The sequence below is a fragment of the Nestor notabilis genome, unplaced genomic scaffold (genome assembly GCF_000696875.1).
Source record: "Nestor notabilis isolate BGI_N333 unplaced genomic scaffold, ASM69687v1 scaffold5454, whole genome shotgun sequence".
NCBI classification, from domain to species: domain Eukaryota; kingdom Metazoa; phylum Chordata; class Aves; order Psittaciformes; family Psittacidae; genus Nestor; species Nestor notabilis.
Window position 1 is genome coordinate 40790 of NW_009926748.1, and position 7550 is coordinate 48339.

Sequence of the window (7550 nt, forward strand, 5' to 3'; positions counted from 1 at the left end):
GCCTGCTACACAGGAGCCAGGCTGGTGCGTTAGGCACATAGATGAGAAAACACCCCGTAACAAGGGAATTAACCATGGTGCTTGGGAAGCTGGGCAGGAGAATGCTGAAGCTACAAGTGCCTCCTCATCCTAGGACAGGTGTAGCAAAGGGGAACACGTTCCCTTGTCCACGTCATCACGCGTTGGCCTCCGCCTTGCTGTAAATCATTCCCCTGCCTGCTGCCTGCATTAGAGCCCTGAACTTGGTGGGCAGGTTTTTCCTGCCCCTGGTTCCTATAGAAACCTTCCTGTGAGCACCCATCTGGGACGGCGCCCAAGGAAAGCTTGAAGCTCACCCTGCTGCTGGCACTGGGGTGTGCAAAAGGGCAAGATGGTGAATGTGAATCACACCGAGAGAAGGCTCCAGCTGCGGCACAAGGAGGTCGTGCGCTGGGAACTGCCCATGGAGCCAGGTGTCTCCAAGAGAAGGTGCCAAGCCCACTGTGCCAGCCCTGCAGGTCCCCATCACCCTGCTTTCTGCCTCCTCCCACTCTGCCTCCAGTACAGCACCACAGGAACTGGAAGGAAGGCTCCCTGATACAACCAGACAACACCCAGTGCAAGACAGGAAGAGGATATCAAGCATATGGGATTGATATAGTAAGTTCTTTCCTTTGACTGAGGGATATAAACCTAAAGCAACTCTCAAACTCTCCTAAGCCAGAAAACAGCAGGTAACAAAAGGAGCTCCCATGAAGCCTATGAAATTGCATGCATGAAATTGCCACAGCTAACACTATGGACTGTTATTTGCAGTCCATCCTTCTGAAATGAGCAGCAGTAAGGGATACAAAGGAAAAAACAGATCCAACAAATATTCCATGGCAACCTGCAATCCCTCAGAACTCTAAAATTAAAACCAGTTTTTACCCATGCATTAAGAGGCATTTCCCATGTTTAAAGGCACCTTAAGTTTCCCGTACAAAGTGATTTTGGTCACACTACAGGTAGTCTTCACGCTTTGAAAGAACTGTATTTTTTGTTAAAATGCAAATGGTACCTGTTATTTGCAGCTTTACCTTTTAAGTTGAGCCTGTAAAACAAATCACTCCACCATTGATTCAAGCCTGCTAGAAGACAGCTGTAATGACTGTGTGTGTCCCTGAAAAAGAAGGCTGTGAGCTATTTGTAGTGCTCCAGCTGCAACACCTTTGTTGGAGTTGTAAATACATACAGTGCAGGATTATATCCAATTAGTTTCTTTTCCAGTGTAGGTGTCCTTTAGAAATTGATGTTTGCAAAGGAGACCTGCAAATTTACTTCCACTTAGTGATACGGAGCCTCCTCTGGACACACTTGCTCTTCCACACAGCTGTGATATGAAAGATTTCAATTACCTGGCTTCTTGCTAACACCAGATAACAATCTCCTGCTGCCTGTGTTTTACTTGCTTGGCCTCTTTTGCCACGTGATCTCCACTTCGGCCTGCTGTGGTAGCACCTGAACGAGCTAGGCATGAAATGACACTGTCTGCAGGCTTTCAGTAGGATCTTTATTTTGAGACAGAAACTCAGGAGTGTTCTTCCCCTGCTGATATTAGCAACAACAACAAGAATCCACTAAAAAGCCACCAAAAAAGCCAAATACCTCTAACAGACTCTGCAGAAAACTAACGTTTTGCAAAGCAATGTTTCTGTATGCTGAAAACATTACCATTGGTACAACATAAGAACTATTTAGTAGCAGTCAGTGAACATCATCAGAAGGACCAGAACAAGCATAACAATTCTTCTTCCTAGAATGATTTTCATCCACCGTTATAGGAACAGCATATACAGCACTTCCTCTGACAGTGAGTTAGCAGGGGGAAAACGTGCTTTCCAATATGCTTAATACAAACATGAAGCAATATTGCATGCAGTAAATCCCACTGCCACCTCTGGACTGTCAGCTGGTTTCCACTGCTCTCTATTCTCTCCCTTCATTAAATGAAAGAAGGTTTGAAAGAGAGAAAAGCAAAAGCCACAGTACCCATCAGAAGGCCATGCACTTAGGTGTAGTTCTAGAAGCCTCTTCCAGTTCAGCAATTAAAACCCCAAGTAGATTGAATCCAATTTAACAACTCCCCCTCTCAGAAATCAGACAAAAATCAGACTGTGCACCAAATCTGACAGTTCATTTCTGTCCTCTCACACCTGGAAAGCTTTGCTTTCCTCATTAAAATCCTGACTTGCTCAATGAAATGCACAAGGGGGGCTCTCAGACACCTTCCCTTCCCTCACCAGTTTTCTCCCTTAGGTCAGGCAAAGGCATATCCTGAAGCTGCAAATACCATTAGTCCCATGAGTCAATATTTGCTTTGCACGTATATAGTCAGAAGAAAAATCCAGTTTTACAAACAGGTAGGTAAGTGAACAAAGCACAGCCACAAACCTGACCAAGGGGTGGACAAGATGCAAGTAACTTCTGCCCCTCACACCCCAACACCCTGGCTTTTCAAATGATGCAGAATCCCACACAGACTTACACACACAAACCTCTGGTTAAGGAGTCAGTACAGTGTTGGTGAACCTGGGTCATTCCAGGAACTATCTGCTTAAGGCTTATAAACCATGACCAGCCTCACGTTGCTTTGAGTGCTGAGCAACACAATACAAATGCAGGAAGGAGGTGCTGAAGTAGCTTTCATACCTGCTTTCTACCACATGAGCTGGAATAAAAAGTTAAGGGACTTAAACTGCCCTCAGCCCACTTTCTCACAGCAGAGAAAGTGAATCAGAGATAAAATAAACTGCAGAGCCAGGTAGGCAGGCAGGCAGGCAGGATGTCAAGCAGCCAAAAGCATAATGGCACTGAGAGACATATTGCAGAGACATCAATCAGACATCCAGTGCTGCCCAGTCTCCAACTGGGATCACATACTCACTGCAGCAGCCTCCTCCCAGCTGCCTCAGGCCACTATTAGAGTGACACATAACAGACACAACAAAAAGTAAACTGGAACTCTGTGTCTCCTGCCATAAAGCACCCTGTAGACTCCCGGCTACACTGGAAATGTAATTTCATGCAGAAATGTACTAAAAGGTACATCCACGCAAGGTATCCGCTCCCTGCACTGAAGTCTGCCTGCTGTAATGACAGAGAGCCCTGCTGGAGCCAAATGTGCTGAACTATTTTCAGTTTATACAAAAGGAACAGAACAAGTAGCTTCCAGTTTCATATCCATTTAATCTCAGGTTTGAAAATAAGGATGTGAAAAAGCCGAATCCTGTTTCCTCCTGCATTGGACAGGCAGACCACAGACAGACTTCCTGATTGTAGTTCAATGTGTCAAGCTTGCCTCTAAAAAAAACCCTACACAACACCTACTCATGTAGAATGCAGATAGCCTACACATATTAACAGATATTTTCTTTTCAGAGCAGCTGACAACTGCCTTCTATTTATCTGGCTCCAAAGCAAAGAGCTGATCCTTTGTGTAGGACATAGCTTGAAAAGGCTGAAGCTCTCACTTCTAAAATCTGGAGATAACAAAGGCTTCCCCCCATGTGGTTCATGAAAAAAATCAAACCAAACCCAAACCAAACTTATTTATGGCTCTGCTGATTCCCTGAGTTGCTAACACAAGCTACCATACTTCTAGCCCTAGAAAGCAGAAGGCGTGTTCCTCCCACCTCCCACAGGAGGATGACAATAGACTGAGCGCTGGAAGAACAGTTGTCTTTTTTAGTCTGCATTGAATGAGGTTGGAAGAAAAGGCCAGGATACAAAATAGCAAGGTGTCCACTCTCACTGCATAGCAAAATTTCCCTTGCTTCCAACACAGAGGGGAAAAAAAGCCCTGTGTACCAAAAGGCAGGTCTGCAATCGCCCTGGTCTTCAAGGCTCAGGGTAAAGGCAATTCCACATTAAACACTGCTACGCAAATATAATTGAAAGGTTTCTGATTAGTGCCTAAGGTGGGCCCAAACATCTCTCCCATGAGAGCCAATTTCTGCACAATAAACACACACTTTCACCAAAATAAGGATGGCGCAGGACCAGGGGACTTCTGCAGAGCTCTACAGAACCTCATTTTCCCTGAAATTCTCCAGAAGTGGTTTTTACCTTCTGGTTCATGAACTTCTGCAAGTCTGCAAACTGCTTCCGAGATGTTTGTGGAAGGTAATGGCAACTGTTCAGTTTCATGTGCTATAAAGAAGTTTGAAAGAAAATCTTTCTGTTAGAGATGCGTGGTTATACCAATCAAAGACTACTGACAGTTAGTGAAAAACAGGTATCTTTTATGACATTGCTATGCTGAGCAGTGACAAGTGGTGCAATCTGAGGCGTTCCCCATCACCTTTAGAGCCAGCCCTGTATGCTCACCCCAGGTGAATGTTTGATTCTCAAGCTGGTCTCATCCTACTGTTCCCAGTGACAAAGGAACAACAGGCTGAAGAATGGCTCTTCCTTGACACAGCCTCTGATGGATTTGCAGAGGTATAGCTGTCAGGGTTTGCCATTCTCTTGGTGAGGCACAAGAAAGGCTTGATTCAGGTCACTCTCCTGTAGCTCTGCTGTATTACTGTTTGCTCTAGTATTAGCAAAAACTTATCAGATTCACCTAGCAGGACTCTAAGCTAGGGCTCGCTTCATTTGTCTCCAGAAAATGGCTTTTAAAGGAAAGTATATCCCAGAGCACTCAAGATCTTTCTCCTTCATGGCTCTGTCTTTCCAGTACTCAACTTTCTGAAGAGGCTAATAGCACCCAAAACACCTCTCAAGACTGTTTGCAAAGCTCTTACCTAACATGTCATGTTGGACTACTTAGATCTTGCTCAAGCAGAAATTTATAGGCACAAATAACTCAGAGGAAAAAGCAAAATATACAACCACCATTAACATTTGTAACAAAACAAGACAACCCCCTAATATTTCCTGTTTCTGGGAATCAGGAAGATCTCTTCTCCAGAACAAAAGGGTCGTTGGGTTACAGACATTTTCTCTCATCTCTGAATCATCAGGTACTTCCCAGCCAAGAAATACTGCACTGACAGGGCAGCGACAAGAGTTCTCATACTCATACTAATACCGGTATGCTATCTTCTTTTCTCCTGTCTCGTAAAACAAAGTGTGTTTTCATTTCTCCAAGCTTTTTGGTTTGTTTTTTCTGTTACCAATATAACTTGTTGCATTCCAGTTTAGAAAACATATGGGCCTTCCTCAAGAGACAAAACAAGCATGGCAGGATAACATCCTCCTGTTCCCTACCTGGTGTCAACAGTAACACAGCCGACAAGCAAGATTTTCCCCAATGCTCCCAGACACTTACCCTGTGTAAGCTTTACATATTTAAATCTTAACTATGTGATGAAAGGTGGCATAGGAAGAAGTTTAAACAAGTCTTTGTGTTGCTGAGGATACAAACCTGAAGTGCCAACACTTCCCTATCTCTTGAGGGACGTTTGTGACACTGCACTCATGACAGAATGAAGCTATTTGTCTACCTCTTCCTACTTCACAACTGTGAAATCTCCAAATCCTATTATTTGAGCTAGGATAGGATCTGAGATACAGATCACCAAGTAGGCTGAGTTAGACAGAAGAGCTGTAGGACCACATACGCCAAAATATAAGGTGCCTTACTGTTGCCACTGAAGACAAAGTTGCATTTCTCCTCAGGATTTATTTTTTAAAGTTTTCTTTCCTTCTCATGTTTTGATGATAATTTTGCAAATAACACCCAGGAAGACAGACATCATCCCAACCATTTACAAACCAGTTAAAATCTCAAATGCAGTATCACTTGGGAGGGGCAAGGTCACCGATTCCTTTGTTAAAGCATCACAAACACGGTAAGCAATTTTGCAACCAGTTCACTAAGAATGGGACTGAGCCCGGCAGCTAATTTTGTCCAGGTCCCTTAACCAACAACCTCTACTATTACCGTGCCACCTCAGGTAAAATATGTTGATTTTTAAAAGTTAAATATTTTCATTCCTGCCTATCTTTTTAGATCATCAAGGTCCTTTAAAACACTGATATTTGCAAAAGATACCATCCTGCAGGAAAGCAAGCAACAGGTTAAAACCTCAACAAAAAATGAAAACCTAAATGATATTTAGTAGAGACCCCAGAATTGAAGAATCATTTCAATCCTGAGCAGGTATGCAGGACTTCCCTCAACTCGTTAGCTGATATTAACTCTGTCACCCCCTGACCAGTGCACATCTTAAAGAAATATGCACCTCAGGAATCCCCTTCACCCTTTTTCAGAGGAAAAGTCCCAGTGAATGACACCTTCTTGAGATTACCGAGACACATTATCAAAACACTGTCATAAACAGGAATTTAGAAAGGTGGCATCTGTTATTTTAATCTGTTACAAGCAGTATTAACATAACTTTGTATTACCAATACACCACCAGTTCTTACCCTGACCTCTTAAATTACATGTCATGCCTCTACTCATACCCCTCCTTTGCTTTTACTTTGTGAATTCTCCAGAGTAGGAATCCAACCTTTCTACATAGGGAAAGCGCCCCAAACACTGTGCAGATACAGAAACACATAATGAAATAGATCTTTGTTCCAGTGACTGTTTCTTTCCAGGATGCCACTCCAGGCTCTGTAGCAGCTGAAAAACTGCTCTAGAATTCAGATTATCCAGCAAGTAACTGTATTCCGATCAACACCTCAGCAAAAGCACAGCAGTGCCCCTCTCCTGCTAGGCGGGTAGTTCATTCTCAAGTGATTTTAAGATGCAGCCTCTCACTACCAAACACCTACTGCTCTTAATTCCGGCAAGACTGATTCTCTCTCCCATTTATTAGGACTACAAGATGCTCCGCTCCTCAAGGCACTTGTATGACTTTATTCCCACCACTCACCCCTCAAACATCACAGCAAGCCATGCAGAGTAAGGCTGAGACATCATGAACTAGGAAGCTATAACATCACATAACTACCCCCCACCCCCACAACGAACCGAAATCTGTTCATTTAGAAATGAATTGAAATCTGTTCCTTTAGAAAGAAAGTACCTGCCTAAATTCAGACATCCCCCAAGAAATTAGGAAGGAAACAAAGCAGACACCGAGAAGACATTTCTCCTGTCCCACTCTTACCAGCTCTGTGAAGAGACACCAGCCGTCCTGTCCCAGAGCCCACAGCCACGGCCTGCAAAGAGATTTCAATCTGTGTCACAGTGCTTCTTCACTCCTGTCAATTTACATTACCAGGTACGAGGAATTACATTTGCCCTCCGACTTGCTTCTAACATTTATTACAGCTGACAGTCACAGGGCTTTGCAGTGTGCCCATTCATGCCCACTGCCTACAGGATACTGCCATGTTTCCATCTCAGTTTCGTGACTGTTCCTCCCCCCCAGCCTGACAGGAGACGGATTGTGCCTCCTCTGGAGCGCCTCCGAAAAGACCCAGGCGTGGAATGAGGATGGCAGAGCTGGACGGACGAGAACAGCGGAGGGTCACAGCCACGGAGAGGAGAACAGGCAGATTACGGGAGCACAACCTGGGGGGGGGAGCAGGCAGAGGATGCCCACAGGCACAACGCGCCCCAGCCGAGC